Source organism: Scyliorhinus torazame, chromosome 9 (genome assembly GCF_047496885.1).
Source record: "Scyliorhinus torazame isolate Kashiwa2021f chromosome 9, sScyTor2.1, whole genome shotgun sequence".
Lineage (NCBI taxonomy): Eukaryota > Metazoa > Chordata > Chondrichthyes > Carcharhiniformes > Scyliorhinidae > Scyliorhinus > Scyliorhinus torazame.
The window spans coordinates 92,908,957-92,926,856 of record NC_092715.1 but is presented as its reverse complement, the minus strand read 5'-3'; positions in this window follow the sequence as shown (position 1 = coordinate 92,926,856).

Below are 17,900 nucleotides of genomic sequence, written 5' to 3'. Positions count from 1 at the left end.
AAGGGTGTTCCTGGAGCGGTGCAGGGATGGGGGGGTGGGGTTGGCGCTGCCTAACCTCTGTGGGTATTATTGGGCCGCCAACGTGGCGATGGTGCGTAAGTGGGTGATGGAGGGGGATGAGGTGGCATGGAAGAGGCTGGAGGTGGCGTCCTGTGTGGGCACGAGCCTGGAGGCGCTGGTGATGGCGCCGCTGCCGCTTCCTCCAACGAGGTTCACCACGAGCCCAGTGGTGGCGGCTACCCTCAAAATTTTGGGGCAATGGAGACGTCACAGGGGGGAGGTGGGGGCCTCGGTGTGGTCCACAAGGTGTACTCCCGAATTGACTACTTTGTTGTGAGTAGGGAACTGCTGGCCGGAATGGTGGGGGCAGAATATTCGGCAATTGCCATATCGGACCATGCTCCGCACTGGGTAGACCTGCAGTTTTGTAAGGACAGCTTTCAGCGCCCACCATGGAGGCTGGAAGTTGGATTACTCGCGGACGAGGCGGTGTGTGAGAGGCTGAGGAAATGTATGCAGAATTACCTGCAGGTGAACGATACTGGGGAAGTCCCGGCAGCGGTGCTCTGGGAGGCACTGAAGGCAGTGGTGAGAGGGGAGCTGATTTCAATCCAGGCGTACACGGTACAGTGGGCAGCACGGTAGCATTGTGGATAGCACAATTGCTTCACAGCTCCAGGGACCCAGGTTCGATTCCCGGTTTGGGTCACTGTCTGTACGGAGTCTGCACATTCTCCCAGTGTGTGCGTGGGTTTCCTCCAGGTGCTCCGGTTTCCTCCCACAGTCCAAAGATGTGCGGGTTAGGTGGATTAGCCATGCTAAATTGCCCATAGTGTCCAAAATTGCACTTAGTGTTGGGTGGGGTTACTGGGTTATGGGGATTAGGTGGGGTTACTAGGTTATGGGGATAGGGTAGAGGTGTGGACCTTGGGTAGGGTGTTCTTTCCAAGAACCGGTGCAGACTCGATGGGCCGAATGGCCTCCTTCTGCACTGTAAATTCTATGTACAGGGACAGGACAGACAGGGCAGAGACAGACCGACTGATTAAGGAAATCCTACGGACAGGAGTTACGCAGAATCCCCGAGGCCAGAGTTATTCAGGAAACGACAGAGGCTGCCGGCCGAATTTGGGGTGCTGACTACAGGCAAGGCTGTAGAGCAGCTTAGAAAGGTAAAAGGCGCGACTTATGAGCAGGGAGAGAAGGTCAATAGAATGCTTGCGCAGCAACTAAGGAAGAGGGAAGCGGCTAGGGAAATAGGGAGGGTGGTAGATGGGGAGGGTAATCTAGTGGGTGATCCAGCAGGGCTGAGCAAGGTCTTTCGGGACTTTTATAAGAAGCTGTACACTTCGGAACCACCCGGGGGGGCCGGGTGGGATGAGGCGATTCCTGGACGGACTGACCTTCCCAAGAGTGGGGAGGGGATTGGTGGACGGACTGGGGGCCCTGGTCAGGATCAAAGAGGTATTGGGGGGCCTGAAGGTCATGCAGTCGGGTAAAGCCCCGGGGCCGGATGGGTATCCGGTGGAGTTTTACAAAACATTTGCCGGGATAGTGGGGCCGGTGCTGGTCAGGGTCTTTAACGAGGCAAGAGACAGAGGGAGTTTACCCCCGATGATGTCGCATGCCACCATCTCGCTCATTCTGAAACGGGATAAGGACCGGGAGGCCTGTGGGTCATACAGGCCGATCTCTTTGATCAACATAGACACCAAGTTACTGGCCAAGATCTTGGTGACCAGAATTGAGGACTGTGTACCGGATGTAATTGTGGAGGACCAAACCAGGTTTGTAAAGGGGAGGCAGCTGGTGGCCAATCTAAGAAGGCTGCTCAACGTGATTATGATGCCCCCGGAGAGTAGGGAGGTAGAGATAGTGGTAGCCATGGATGCTGAAAAGGCTTTTGACCGGGTCGAGTGGGATTATCTGTGGGAGGTACTAGGACAGTTCGGGTTCAGGGCGGGGTTCATTGACTGGGTTAGGCTATTGTATCAGGCCCCGGAGGCGAGTGTAAGGATGAACAAGACGACATCAGACTACTTTAGACTGCACTGTGGGACAAGACAGGGCTGCCCTCTCTCCCCAATGCTGTTTGCGCTGGCCATAGAGCCGCCGGCAATTGCACTGAGAGCTTCTAGGGGCTGGAAAGGGCTGGTCCGGGGGGGAGTGGAACATAGAGTCTCGCTATATGCAGATGATCTGCTGTTTGCGTATCGGACCCAATGGTGGGGCTGGACGGTATTATGGCAACCCTGAGGGAATTTGGCCGGTTCTCCGGATACAAACTGAACATGGCTAAGAGTGAGTTGTTTGTAATTCAGGCGAGGGGGCAGGAGAGTAGGCTGAAGGGGTTGCCGTTCAGGCTAGTGGGGGAGAGCTTCCGATATTTGGGGATTCAGGTGGCAGGGGACTGGGGCAAGCTGCATAATCTCAGCCTGTCCCCACTGGTGGAACGAGTGAGGGAGGAGGTCCAGAGGTGGGATGTGCTCCCGCTGTCATTGGTGGGGATGGTGCAGACTGTTAAGATGACGATTCTCCTGCGGCTCTTGTTTGTTTTTCAGTGTCTCCCCATCTTTATCCTACAGTCCTTCTTTAAGAGGCTGAATAAAATTATTCTGGGATTTGTATGGGCAGGGAAGTCCCTGCGGGTGAAGAGGGTGATACTTGCAAGGAGCAGAGGAGAAGTGGGGCTGGCGTTGCCGAACTTCAGCAACTATTACTGGGCGGCCAACATAGCGATGATAAGGAAATGAATGGTGGGTGTGGGGTCAGTTTGGGAGCGGATGGAGGCTGCTTCGTGCAGGGGCACTAGCTTAGCAGCCCTGGTCACGGCGCCTCTGCCGCTTTCGCCGGCATGGTACTCCACCAGCCGAATAATGGTGGCGGCTCTTCGGATCTGGGGCCAGTGGAGGAGGCATGTAGGGGAGGTAAGAGCATCGGTGTGGATCCCAATCTGCGGCAACTACCGATTTGCCCCAGGGAACATGGACGGGGGTATCGACTGTGGAGGAGGGCGGGGATTGTGAGGATGGGGTATCTGTTCCTGGAAGGGAGCTTTCCGAGCATGAGGGCGCTGGAGGAGAAGTTTGGGCTAGCGAGAGGGAACGACTTCAGGTACTTACAGGTGCGGGATTTTGTACGCAGACTGGTGCCGTCCTTCCCACGTCACCCGCCGAAGGGGAGGCAGAACAGGGTAGTTTCTAGGGGAGAGGTGGGAGAGGGTAGAGTTTCAGATGTCTACAAGGAACTAATGGGGGCTGAGGATACGCAGATCGAGGACCTTAAGCTTAAGTGGGAGGAGGAGCTCGGGGGGGGGGGGAGATGGAGGACGGTGTCTGGGCAGAAGCCCTGAGCAGAGTAAACATGACCGCAACATGCGCCAGGCTCAGCCTGATCCAGTTTAAGGTCGTGCACCGGGCCCACATGACGGTGGCCCGAATGAGCAGATTCTTCGGGCTGGAGGACAAGTGTGCTATATGTGCCGGAGGGCTGGCTAACCATGTACACATGTTCTGGTCGTACCCTAAATTCAGGGGGTATTGGCAGGGATTCGCAGATGTCATGTCCTGGGCATTGAAAACTGGGGTGGTAATGAGCCCTGAGGTGGCAATCTTTGTGGTTTCGGAGGACCCGGGAGTCCAGGAAGAGAGGGAGGCCGACGTTCTGGCCTTTGCTTCCCTGGTAGCCCGGCGACAAATACTGTTAGCATGGAGGGACTGAAAGCCCCCGAGGGCTGAGGTATGGCTATCGGACAAGGCGAGCTTTCTTGGCCTAGCGAGAGTCAAGTTCGCCTTGAGAGGTTCGTTACTAGGTGGCAGCCATTCATTGACTTCCTCGCAGAGGAGTAAGTGTCAGCGGGGGGCTAGGGTCGTGTAGAGTAGAGTAGGGGGATATTGAGGCAGGTCCGTGCGTGAACAGAGCCGTGGTTCGCACTATGTTTAATTGGTGTCTTGACTTCTTTGTTTGTACTGTACAATGTCACTTTTTCCATATGCCTAAAATACCTCAATAAAATTGTTTGTTAAAAAAAATACTCCTTTAAACCAGACACATGCAGATTGTCATAACTATTGTTGATTATCAAAATATACCGAACAAGAAATTTTGTCCTTAGTTGTTTTTGAAAGTGATATCTGGACAAGTACTGCTCAGCATGTTTTTCATTGCTAATATCGGATGCCTGTAACTATAATGCTGTGTCACATACCAAAGACTTTTCATTAACCAGTCCCTCCTCACCTCTACAGTCAGTTCATGCTGATATCCCTCACATCAGCTGGATTTTGTGATAAAAACAGACAGGAAGTATCCTCCGTGTGAACTTTCATGGCGACATATATAACGGGCACGATTCTCCGCCGGCAGGATTCTTCGTATTGCCGCGCCCAGGGGTTTCCCGACGGCGTTGGGCAGCCCCACAATGGGAAACCCCATTGACCAGCCGGTGTAGCGGAGAATCCCACCGGGGGGGTCAAGGCAGAAAAATGGCGCAGCGGGGTGGTGAATCCAGCCCAACTTACCTTGGAGCAAAAATATTTTCAAATTGTCACAACATTCATGGTTGACCAGCAGCACTGCTTTGCACTATTACGACACATTGGCCCCACTGTTGACGTAAACATGGGTTTGAATTCCCCACTTCCTGCTGTCGGCAGCGAGAATTGCAATCAGGTGGAGAATAGCGCGCAATGGAAAAAAAATCGCGATTTGCACCTGGTGCCAATTACGACACCATGATCCGGTCCTCCGCTGGCGGCGTGAGTGAAGTTCATGACCCGGGCTGGTGGGCACATACCAAACCACCATTTGCATGAATTTAAATCTCCTTAACTGGTTGAACACTGCATGCTCCACCCCTCCATGACGCTCCACCTCTCTCAGGCGGAAGTCACGTGGGCACGAATTGGTGCAAGCATTTAGAAGCGGGGCCTGGGAGCCATGACTGTTGAGAGGGTGCAAGAGGCTAAAAAAACTGTCAAAACATATTGGGCTTGCTTGCCTGGGTTGGGTGGAGTAGCGGGGAATGGCTTGGTGCCTTGTCTGTGGACTTGGAGTGCCCCCCTCAGGATTGGGCTGGCTTGTCTGGGCTGGGTGGAGTAGCGGGGAACGGCTTGGTGCCTTGTCTGTGGACTTGGAGTGTCCCCCTCAGGATTGGGCTGGCCTGCCTGGGCTGGGTGGAGTAGCGGGGAACGGCTTGGTGCCTTGTCTGTGGACTTGGAGTGTCCCCCTCAGGATTGGGCTGGCCTGCCTGGGCTGGGTGGAGTAGCGGGGAACGGCTTGGTGCCTTGTCTGTGGACTTGGAGTGCCCCCCTCAGGATTGGGCTGGCTTGCCTGGGCTGGGTGGAGTAGCGGGGAACGGCTTGGTGCCATGTCTGTGGACTTGGAGTGTCCCCCTCAGGATTGGGCTGGCCTGGCTCAGACTGCCATTGCTGAAGTATGTGATTCAAACAAACCCCTCTGGTGCTACTTACAGGCTCCTGGCTGTTCACACTGCTGCCTGCTCACTGCACCCTGTAAATATTTAGAGAGCCTCTAGTGATGCAGGAGCCCACACAGGCTGCCCCTCTGGAAACCCTAATATCCCAATAGTATCATTGTGGGGATGGATGGGCCATGCTCAATCACTGGCCCACCATGTGTTGGCACTCCCCAGTGTACTCCTCAGAAACGCAGCCCACTGTAGAGGAAACAGGAGATTAGCAGAGCTCACCCCAACCAAAGGACACTTGCACCAAGGCCTTTGGAACGCTCCCTGACATACTGACCCTCTCAGAACAGAGGCCTCACCAGTGACACCAACCCCTCAGGATCATGAACTCCTCCTGGTGAGGCTGGCAGCACTGACTGCCTCTGCCACCTCCGCCCAGGGGCTCATAGAATCCCTCCAGTGCAGAAAGAGGACATTTGGCCCATTGAGTCTGCACTGACCCTCTGAAAAAGCACCCTACCTAAGCCCAATCCCCAACCTTATCCCCACCTAGGGGCAATTTAGCATTGCCAGTCCACCTAACCTGCACATCTTTGGACTGTGGGAGGAAATCGGAGCACCCGGAGGAAATCCACACAGATATGGGAAGAATGTTCAAACTACACACAGTCACTCAAGGCAGTGCTAGCCATTCTCTCACTGTGCCGCCATGCTTTTTAGGAGGCCGGGTTTGAGTTTGCAACCCACCGTGCGGAAGAGGGCGTCCCTCCTTTTCTCATTTGCATCAAGCAGTGGACCCACTTCAGACGCCCACAATCGGGGGCGGGGGGGGTGGAGGGGAGATGGCATATTTTCTCTGAGCCATCTTTGTGGCTGCAATGTGAGTTTGGTGAGTGAAATGCTTATAAGCAGCTCCAGTTGTCAGGTTCTTTAGCGTGAAATCCGGCACCGATGGGTACGCCAGGCCCGCTAGGTTGGGGATTGCTTCCAATTCACACCGGCAGAGTGCTGGCCTATTTTCATATCTTGACTCGCGGAACAAATGGCGCCTCCAAAGGGAGCATGATTACATGCTATTCAGTTTCAGCAGGAACACTTAGTCTCCCAAATGGAGAATCTAGCCTATGATTTCTAATGGGCGGAGGAGGGTAATGGGGTGTTGTGAGATGGGATATCGTACAGCATGGGCAAAATCCACAACTAAGATGAGTGCATTGTGATTCTTTGGTTTCACCTTGGCTGAGACAGTAAATTTTGATTCAGGTTTTACATCTCCAAGCTGTCCACCAGACATGACGCACACTCACATAATCTGTTTTCAAGTCCATGACTTAAATGCAAAATGTAGAAAACCATTTAGAAGAGTCAGGAAATGTTTAAGCTGCAGAGAGGGCAAGAACAGCACCCACATTCAATTATGCTTCCCTAGAATTATTGCTGGGTACAGTCAGGAGCAGGGGGACATATCTTTCCCTGTTAAAAGGAGAAGAAAGCCAAGAAGCTATGGGTGACAGTGATGGAGGAGGTGGGTAGCAGCTGCATTGAGTCTCGGCCTTCGTTGTAGTGCAGGAAATACCTTAGTGACCTAAGCTGGTCAGGAAAAGTGAGTAGATTTGTTGATTCACCTCCATCAGACCATTTATGGGTGGCACGGTAGCACAGTGGTTAGCACTGTTGCTTCACAGCGCCAGGGTCCCAGGTTTGATTAGGTCACTGTCTGTGCGGAGTCTGCACGTTCTCCCCATGTTTCGTGGGTTTCTTCCGGGTGCTCCGGTTTCCTCCCACAAGTCCCGAAAGACGTGCTTGTGAGGTGAATTGGACATTCTGCATTCTCCCTCTGTAATAATAATATAATAATCACTTATTGTCACAAGTAGGCTTCAATTAAGTTACTGTGAAAAGCTCCTAGTCGCCACATTCCGGCGCCTGTTCGGGGAGGCTGGTGCGGGAATTGAACCCGCACTGCTGGTCTTGTTCTGCATTACAAGCCAGCTGTTTAGACCACTATGCTAAACTAGCCCCTAGGCGCCGGGGTGTAGCGACGGGGGGGATTTTCACAGTAACTTCATTGCAGTGTTAATGTAAGCTTACTTGTGACACTAATAAAGATTATTATTATTATGAGACCATAAGATGTAGGAGCAGGAGTCGGCCATTCGGCCTGTTGAATCTGCATTGCCATTCAATGAGATCATCGCTGATCTGGACTGATAAACCTCATCAACATCACATTAGATTTAGATTTTTTTGTCATGTATACCGAGTACAGTGAAAGTATTGTTCTGCGTACAGTCCAGGCAGATCATTCCATACATGAAAAACATAGGACATACGACAAATACACATAGGCATAGACATCGGGGGAAGCATACGGAGTGAAGAGCTAACAGTAGAGAAGATGTGTAGAGAGATTAACTCAGTCCATAAGGGGGTCATCCAGGGGTCTGGTAATGGCAGGGAAAAAGGTGTTTTTGAATCTCTTGGTGCGTGTTCTCAGACTTTAGTATTTTCCGTCCAATACAATAGATTGGAAGAGAGAATAACCCAGGGGTCTTTGATTATTCTGTCAGCTTTCCCAAGGCAGTGGGAGGTGTAGACAGAATCAATAGATGGGAGGTGGGATCGCGTGATGGACTGGACTGTGTTCACGACTTTCTGTAATTTTATATGGTCTTGGGCCAAGCAGTTGCCATGCCAAGCTGTGATGCAGCCAGATAGGATGCTTTCTACGGCATATCTGTAAAAATGAGTAAGAGTCAATGTAGACATGCCGTATTTCCTTAGTTTTCCAAGGAAGTACAGGCGCTGTTGTGCTTTCTTGGTCGCAGCATCGACATTGGTGGACCAGGACAGATTGTCGGTTATGTGCGTACCTAGGAATTTGAAGCTATCAACCATCTCCACCTCGTCACCACTGATGCAGACAGGGGTATGTATAACATTTTGCTTCCTGAAGTCGGTGACGTAATTTCAGGGAGTTGGCGTCTGCTGTGGACCGATTGTGACGATATGCGAATTGCAGTGGGTCTAGGCATTCTGGGAGTATGGAGTTGATATGCCTCACGACCAAACTCTCGAAGCATGTCATTATGATCGATGTCAAGGCCACCGGACGATAGTCATTGAGGAATGTTGCCTCATTCTTCTTTGGCACCGGTATGATGGTGGTCTTCTTGAAGCAGGTGGGGATCTCGGAACAGAGTAGAGAGAGGTTGAAGATGTCCACGAACCCATCTGACAGCTGGTCCATGCAGGATTTGAGTTCATGAACAGGGACCTGTCAGGACCCATCACCTTCCGAGGGTTCACTTTCAAGAAGGCTGATCTAACTTCAGAAACTGTGATGGTGTGTCCAGGGCTGCTGGGGCAATTGACAGCGATTTGATGGTTTCCTGCTCGAACCGAGCATAGAATGCATTGAGTTCATCGGGGAGGGTTGCACTGCTGCAGGAGATTCTGCTCGGCTTTGCTTTGTAGCCCGTTATGTTATTTAAGCTTTGCCACAACCGACGAGAGTCCGTGACGCTAGTCTGTGTCTCTAGTTTGGTCTGATATTGTCTCTTGGCATCCTTGATGACTTTGCGGAGGTCGTACCTGGATTTCTTGTATAGGTCAGGGTCGCCTGTCTTGAACGCCTCAGACCTGGCCTTCTGTAGGGATTAACTCCCCCAATTAAGCCATGGTTTCCAGTTGGGGAACATACATACTACTTTCTTTGGCTCGCAGTCATCTACACATTTGCTGATAAAGTCTGTGATGGTGGTGGCATACTCGTTTAGGTTGGTCGCTAAGTTCTGAAATTTCTCACAAGGTGGCGCCGGAGCGAGGCGACTCTCTGCGACCTCTCCCTAATAGATCCACTTTTCACTTAACTGCAATTGTTCTAATCTTTTAAAATTTAATTCTAAGACTAACATTATTATTAACCTCTCTCTTTTGTCTTTTCTTGCAGGCTTGACATTGTGTACCTTGTGTTGCCCTATTATGTATTTTGTTTTATTTCCTTTTCTTTTCATGTCCTGAATGATCTGTTGAGCTGCTCGCAGAAAAATACTTTTCACTGTACCTTGGGACATGTGACAATAAAAAAATCCAATCCAATCCAATATGGACCAGTCCGCTGACTCCAAGCTCTTCTGATGCCTCGGACCAGCACTGTACGACCTTCTTGATCAGATTCTCCAGCTTAAGTTTCTGCTTGTGTGCCGGGAGAAGGAACACCATCTTATGGTCCGCTTTTCCTTTTTACAAAATTTTTTTTTTATTCTCCTCCTTTTTCACGTTTTCTCCCACATTTACACCCATCAACAATAAACAATAATCAACAAGATATGTCAATCCCCATAATAACGATTCCATCTACCCACCAACCCCCAAACCTCAACCCGCCTGTTTACATAAACAAATGACAAAAAGGAATCAGGGATTACCCGTAGTCACCCTTAATCTACACGGCTCTCCAGCCACCCACCCCCCAACCAACGCCATCCAGCCTCTAAGAGAGTACCGTACATGATACCCCAAAGTTGTACCCCCCCACCCCCAAGTCTCCACCTCCTCCCGTCCAATGCCTCTTGTAAAACTCCTCCTCCCAACCTCGGTTCCCTCCCCCAACCTCGGTTCCCTCCCCCCAACTTTCCAACCCGGCTAGACCACTCGGACCCCGTTCTGTCAGGCTCCGATGGCCGCAGCCCCTCCCCCACCTCACTCCCGTTCACTGGCCGGATTAAACCAGCCAGCGTGGAGGCCCCCGCCCGGGGCCCTTTCCCCCTTGCCCGGCCCTAGGAAAGCCCAAAGATCCCCTTTTAGCACACAAACCCTGCATATCCACCTACACCCCAAAGAGCCCTCCTTTCGAGTGAAAGTCCTATCCCTTCCCTTGTCCAAATATATGCAACATTGGCTCCTTTAGCCTCTACACCTGCGCGCAGTGATACAAAAAAAAAGAAAATACAGTCATGAGGTTACATCGGCACATGACCATTCCTCAATTTCTCAGTTCTGCCACAGTCCTTCTGCCTTCGCAAACTCCTCCGCTGCTTCCACTATTCCAAAATAAAAGTCCCTGAGCTTGTAAGTCACCCTCAGCTTCGCTGGATATACAATGCCGCACTGCACCTTGCCAATGTACAGTGCCCTCTTCACCCGGTTTAAGGCAGCCCGCCTCTTCGCCAGCTCCACCGTAAAGTCCTGGTATACACGTATACCAGCTCCAGCCCACTGCACCACCCGCTTCTGTTTGGCCCAGCTCAGGACCTTCTCCTTCACACTGTACCTACGGAAGCACAGAGTCACTGCTCTTGGCGGCTCACTCGCCTTTGGTACAGGCCTCCATGACCGATGAGCCCGATCCAGTTCATATCGGGAGGGGTCCTCCCCCTCCCCCAGTAGTTTTGCCAGCATCGCGGCAAAATACTCAGTCGGCTTTGGTCCTTCAACTCCTTCGGGCAGCCCCATGACCCTCAGATTCTTTCGCCTGGATCTGTTTTCCAGATCTTCCATTTTTCCTCTCAGATTCTTGTTCGTGTTCATCACCTTCCGCATCTCCTTCCCCATCGAGGCAAGTTGATCACCGTGCTGCAATACCGTCTCCTCCACTTCCTTCAGTGCCACCCCTTGCTCTCGCACCTACGCCACTGCGCTCGCCACCGCCGTCTTCACCGGGGAAACCGCCTCCTCCACCAGCACATTCAAAACCTCCCTCATCTCCTTCCTCACCATCTCCATACATTTCTCAATCTGCGCCAACTGCTTTTGGAATTCCGCAGCCATTACCTTAGTTAGTTCTTCAGCCGTAAGCACTGCGGCCTCCCCTGATGCTCCAGCCTCCATTTTCTTTGTTGACCCCGCGGTGACCTTTCCCCTCTCCAACGGCCTTTCAGCCGCTTTTTTCCCGGCCTATTTTTTGGTGATTTTCAACATCCTTCTTCTCCTTGTGCTATCTCCCGACTTTTACTGCCGTCGCTGGCCCTAGGACCGGGCGTTACTCCGCGAAAATGCCGTTCCCGAACGGGAGCCCTCCAATGTGCAGCTGCCTCCCGCCCGCCGTCACCGGAAGTCCTATGGTACGCTTTTCCGAAGTGCGGTCGGGGGATGGATCGGTAGGCGCCCTTGATTTTTGTGTCGCAGTGGTCGAGAGCGTTGGCGCCCCTGGTGGGACAGGAGATGTGTTGATGGAATTTTGGCAGTACATTCTTGAGGTTGGCCTTGTTGAATATCCCAGCCATCATAAACAAGGCCTCCTGGTGTCCTGTTGCTTGCCATTTCAACTCACCGTTCTGCTCCCACATCCACATGTCCGTCCTTGGCCTGCTGCAATGTTACAGTGAAGCCCAGCGCAAATTGGAGGAACAGAACCTCATCTTCCAATTAGGCATGTTACAGCCTTCTAGATTTAACTTTGAGTTCAGCAACTTCAGACTGTGAACTCTGCCCTCCACCTTCACCCCATTTTTATTTCTATCAATTTATTTTAATTTCTTCCATCGATCTGTTTATCCCACACCATCATTCTCCGCCCCACTCCACTTGGGGCTATCTGTTCCTAGTTGCCCTTTGACATACGGCTAACCTTTGTTCTGCTATTCACACATTCTAATCTCTTGATGTGCCACTATCAGCATCTTTCTTAGCCTTAATCACCACCCTTTATATCCCTTTTGTCTTTCTGTCCTTGACATGACATCTCCACCTATCACTGGCCCCCTATCCCAACCCCCATCCACTCCACGCCTCTCCCCCCCCCCCCCCCCCCCATCCACTACAGCGTAAAGCTGACCCTATTTCTAGTCCTCTCTAGCTTTGGCAAAACGTCATCCAGACTCAAAACCGTTATTTCCTTTCTCTCTCCTCAGATGCTGTCAGACCTGCTGAGGTTGTCCAGCATTTTTGTTTTTTGTTTCAAATTTTAGTATCCACAGTAATTTGTTTTTATTTTTACAAAGTTCCAAATGGGTGAAAGCTCCTGCCTGTTCCCTGGCTGCAAGGTCGGCCAGGACCTTTCTTCAGTGTTCGGTGGGCAAGTGGGTCGGAGCGTGGCAGCCTTAAAAGCACAGCATTAATCAGGATGGAAGTCTGCTGATGGGAGAGAACACCCTGCAGTATATCCATGAGGAACATGCATTAGAGCTGGCAGCGGCGGTGGCCCTGCAGAGCTCACTATGGGCCTGAGCTGCAGGTGGGTGTCCGTGGCGGTAACAACTGCCGTGCTGCTCGGCTTGCTGACTGCGGTCCTTCTGCCGCAGCTCAATGGAGGATTGTGGTCACTGCGATGCTGCCCCCTGGAGGTGGGCCTGGGTGAAGATCCGATCATCAGGCTCAGCCTGACCGACAGTGGAGTGGAGCTGAGCCAGCTGGAGGAGGCCTGGTCCCTCAGGCAGAAAGCGGGGTCAGCCTTTGAATATCCACGGGGCGGATGATTTGTTCCTGATTTCTACAACCATGAGGCCAACTACAAGGGAATTGGACCAGCTCTTCCTCTTCCTGACTGACACCAGGCACAATAAAACAACAACAGGCTGGAGCTGGATTTTAAAAGTTTTAAAAATGTACTTTTCAAAGACGGCCAGAGTGTGGCTTCTCTCTGCGAGCTCTTCCCTACACACCCTCTTCCTACATCTTTTATAACCGTTATTATAGTATGTTCTATAATTATTAATTATTACACTATGTTCTATGTATTCACATATGTAACAATCTGCCAGGACTGTAATCAGAAAATACTTTTCACTGTACGTCGGTACACGTGACTATAAATAAATAAATAAATAAAATCAAAATGAGCCTCAGTGATATCAAACTCTGCGCATAGGACTGCACCACAACCAGCTTACATTCATTAATAGGAAAGAAATAAAAGCACAGTTACACAAATAAAAATGATTAATACAATACAATTTAAATGCATTGGCCTCCAGGATTTAGTACACTATAAAAGAGAGGGTCAAAAAGGTTTGGTTAGGTGGTAGAATGTGATGGGATGACGATAGTAGTTAAACTATTATGCTCCATTCATCTCCGTTAATCGGGATTGTGTCAGGGGGCTAAGACAGAGCTCTGTTTCTTAATAATATATTTACATGGTTAATTTATAAAATCTTAAAAACTGAGCAAAGGCAGTGGCACGGTGGCACAGTGGTTAGCACTGCTGTCTCATGGCACTGAGACCTGGGTTTGATCCCGGGTCACTGTCGATGTGGGGTTTTCACATTCTCCCCGTGTTTGCGTGGGTCTCAGCCCCACAACCCAAAAATGTGCATGGGAGGTGGACTGGCCATGCTAAATTGCCCCTGAATTGGAAAAAATGTTTAAAAACTGAGCAAAGGCTTTAAAATGACTGAAGCCTTCCGTGGTTGTGACTCAAGCAAAAGGAATGTTCCGGCATTCAGAGAAGCTGACACCTCATTATCTCTAAAGAGATGCTAATGACTGCAGAGGTCAAATCCAAGGCAATTGTGCAAAGCCAAATTACATTTCTAAGGCCAGTTCTAGCCAATAGGGAGTAACAGTCTTATCGGACAAAGGAACCTGAAAAACCTCTTTTGGAACATTAATTATTTCAAGAATCCAGAAAAAAGAATATACATCTTATGCACGATCAATTACACAAAGACGAGAGTAGGATGTAATCGAGGCTTTATTACACTGAGATGTGTGGCCTCCTACAGCAGCTGACGAAATGGCTGCTGTACTGGGAGCACACATATTTATACTCCACCTACTGGGCGGAACCAGCAGGGATCTACGCCCGTACCTGTAGGACAGGGACTTACCGTAAAACACCTATATCAACATCATATATATACAATATATACATCAGTGGTGACTCCCACATTCACCCCCTGTAAAAAATGAGTCCGGCGGGGGTGGTGGAGAAACATATACAGAAAGTTGTGTTTTAAAAGTACAGATAATATTACAAATTCAGGCGGTCCGGTGCCTTGATCTGGCGTTGAGAGCGCCGCAGTGCTGGTGGCGACTCCGGCGGCGGCTTGGTCTTCGGTGACTCCGGGAGTGTGTCGAAATCCTCTTTATCCCCGGGTGTGAGCAAGGGGAGGACGGATTGTCCCAGAGCGGGGGCTGCAGCGGGGTGCGCTGGGGGAGGGGAGGGTGGTGCCTGGGCTGGGGGGGGGGGGGGGGGGGTGGAACCAGCTGGTGCCAGGTCCCTGAGGGAGACAGTGTCTTGGCGGCAGTCGGGGTACGCTATGTAGGCGTACTGCGGGTTGGCGTGAAATAGCTGTACCCTCTCAACCAACAGGTCCGCCTTGTGGAGTCAGACGTGTCTATGGAGGAGAATGGGTCCTGGAGCTGCCAGCCATGTTGGGAATGAAGCCCCGGAGGTGGACTTCCAAGGGAAGGCAAAGAGACGTTCATGAGGGTTTTCATTAGTCGCGGTGCACAGGGGCGACCTGAGTCGGAGTGAAGTGCGTCGGGGAGGACCTCCTGCCAGCGGGAGGCCGGGGGATTTCTGGACCGTGGGCCCAGTTGGACGGCCCTCCAGACCGTCCCATTCTCCCTCTCCACCTGCCCGTTTCCCCGGGGGTTGCAGCTGGTCGTCCTGCTCGAGGCAATGCCCCTGTTGAGCAGGTCCTGGTGCAGCTCATCACTCATGAATGAGGATCCCCGGTCGCTGTGGGCGTAGGCGGGGAAGCCGAACAGAGCAAAGATGGTGTTGAGGGCTTTGATGTCGGTGGCAGACGTCATGTCGGGGCATGGGACGGCGAAGGAGAATCGGGAATACTCATCGACCACATTAAGAAAGTATGTGTTGCAGTCAGTGGATGAGAGGGGCCCTTTGAAGTCCACGCTGAGGCATTCAAAGGGGCGGGAGGCCTTCACCAGGTGTGCGCGGTCTGGCCGGCAGAAGTGCGGTTTACACTCAGCTCAGACCTGGCAGTCTCTGGTGATGGCACTGACTTCCTCGATGGAATAGGGCAGGTTGTGGGCCTTGATGAAATGGTAAAAACGTGTGACCCCTGGGTGACAGAGGTTGTCGTGCAGGGTCCGGAGTCGGTCCACTTGTGCGCTGGCACATTACCTCAGGATAGGGCATCGGGGGGCTCGTTGATACAAAATCTCGTCATTGTAGGTGGAGAGCTCGATCCTCCACCTTAAGATTTTATCGTTTTTAATCTTGCCCCGCTGTGTGTTATTAAACATGAAGGCAATCGACCGTTGGTCAGTGAGGAGAGTGAATGTCCTGCCAACCAGGTAATGCCTCCAGTGCCGCACAGCTTCAACGATGGCTTGGGCCTCTTTTTCGACAGAGGAGTGCCGAATTTCGGAGGCATGGAGGGTGCGAGAAAAGAATGCCACAGGCCTGCCTGCCTGGTTGAGGGTGGCGGCCAGAGCGACGTCTGATGCATTGCTCTCAACTTGGAAGGGGAGTGTCTCGTCGACCGCGTGCACCGCGGCCTTGGCGATGTCGACCTTGATACGGTTAAAGGCCTGGTGAGCCTCGGCCGTCAGAGGAAAAACAGTGGATTGAATGAGTGGGTGGGCCTTGTACGCATGGTTTGGGACCCACTGGGCGTAATACGGAAAGAACCCTGTAGCGCACAATGACTGACGAGAGAGACGAGTAGAGATGAAGTCGATGAGGCTTTATTAAGCGTGACTTGTTCCCAGCAGTTCAGCAACAGAATGGAGCCGCGGGGAGAAGCTCGGGTTCTTATACTCCGCCTTCAGGGCGGAGCCAGGGGTCAACAGCCAACCAGGACCCGGGATCTGTCAGCCAATAGCATCACGGCTTCACAGTCCCACATTACCCCTAATACATACCACCACATTCACCCCTTGTTAAAAATGAACCCGGCGGGGTGGTGGTTCGCATGGTGGTAGGGGTTTACAAGGCTGGTCCTGGGAGGAAAATTTTGGGCATGTCATTACAATTTTAGCCCTACACTGGACTATGTACAAGGTTTGTGAACTATTTACAATATCCGTAAGAGAAAAGAACATTTTTGTTACAGTCCCAACAACATTCTTGATGTCACACCGATGCCACGAGTCGAGCGGGCGGTCTGGTCTTCCTCGTCGATCGCCTCAGCCCCGGTGGTGGTGCAGGTGCTTGTTCCCGTGTTGTCGTCTCCGGGAGCGTTTCGTTGTTTGTTTCTGTTTCACTCCTGGTCGGACACGGGAGGAGGACCGATCCTCCCGGGAAGGGGGCGGTCGCGGGGTGCGCTGGTGGCAGGGAGGGGATGATCGGTGTCGGGGGTGTGTGTGTGTTGCCGGCAGGCGCCATGTCTCGCAGGGAGACCGTGTCCTGTCGGCCGTCGGGGTACGCCCGTACTGCGGGTTCGCGTGGAGGAGGTGAACCTTCTCGACCAACGGGTCCAACTTGTGCGCCCGCACATGTTTTCGGAGCAAGATGGGTCCTGGGGCCGCCAGCCAGGTCGGCAGCGACGTTCCGGAGGAGGACTTCCTGGGGAAGGCAAGGAGTCGCTCATGAGGCGTTTGGTTAGTGGTGGTACACAGCAGCGACCGGATGGAGTGGAGAGCGTCCGGGAGGACCTCCTGCCACCGGGAAACTGGGAGATCCCTGGACCGTAGGGCCAGTAGGACGGTTTTCCAGACCGTGCCGTTCTCCCTCTCTACTTGCCCGTTGCCCCGGGGGTTGTAGCTGGTCGTCCTGCTCGAGGCTATACCCTTGCTGAGCAGGAACTGACGCAGCTAGTCACTCATGAAGGAGGACCCCCTGTCGCTATGGATATATGCGGGGCAACCGAACAGTGTGAATATGGTGCTAAGGGCTTTGATGACTGTGGCCGCTGTCATGTCGGGGCAGGGGATGGCGAAGGGGAAACGGGAGTACTCGTCCACCACGTTCAGGAAGTATGTGTTGCGGTCGGTGGAGGGGAGGGGCCCTTTGAAATCCAAACTGAGGCATTCAAAGGGGCGGGAAGCCTTGATTAGGTGCGCTCTATCCGGCCTGAAAAAGTGCGGTTTGCACTCTGCGCAGATGTGGCAGTTCCTGGTGACTGTACGGACCTCCTCCACAGAGTAGGGGAGGTTGCGGGACTTTATAAAATGGTAGAACCGAGTGACCCCCGGGTGGTAGAGGTCCTCGTGGAGGGCTTGGAGACGGTCTATTTGTGCGTTGGCACATGTGCCGCGGGTTAGGGCATCGGACGGCTCGTTCAGCTTTCCGGGACGGTACAAGATCTCGTAGTTGAAGGTGGAGAGCTCGATCCTCCACCTTAAGATCTTGTCATTTTTAATTTTGCCCCGCTGTGCATTATCGAACATGAAGGCTACCGACCGTTGGTCAGTGAGGAGAGTGAATCTCCTGCCGGCCAGGTAATGCCTCCAGTGTCGCATGGCTTCCACTATGGTTTGGGCTTCCTTTTCCACTGAGGAGTGGCGGATTTCTGAGGCGTGGAGGGTTCGGGAGAAAAAGGCCACGGGTCTGCCCGCTTGGTTAAGGGTGGCCGCCAGATCTACGTCGGATGCTTCGCTCTCGACCTGGAAGGGG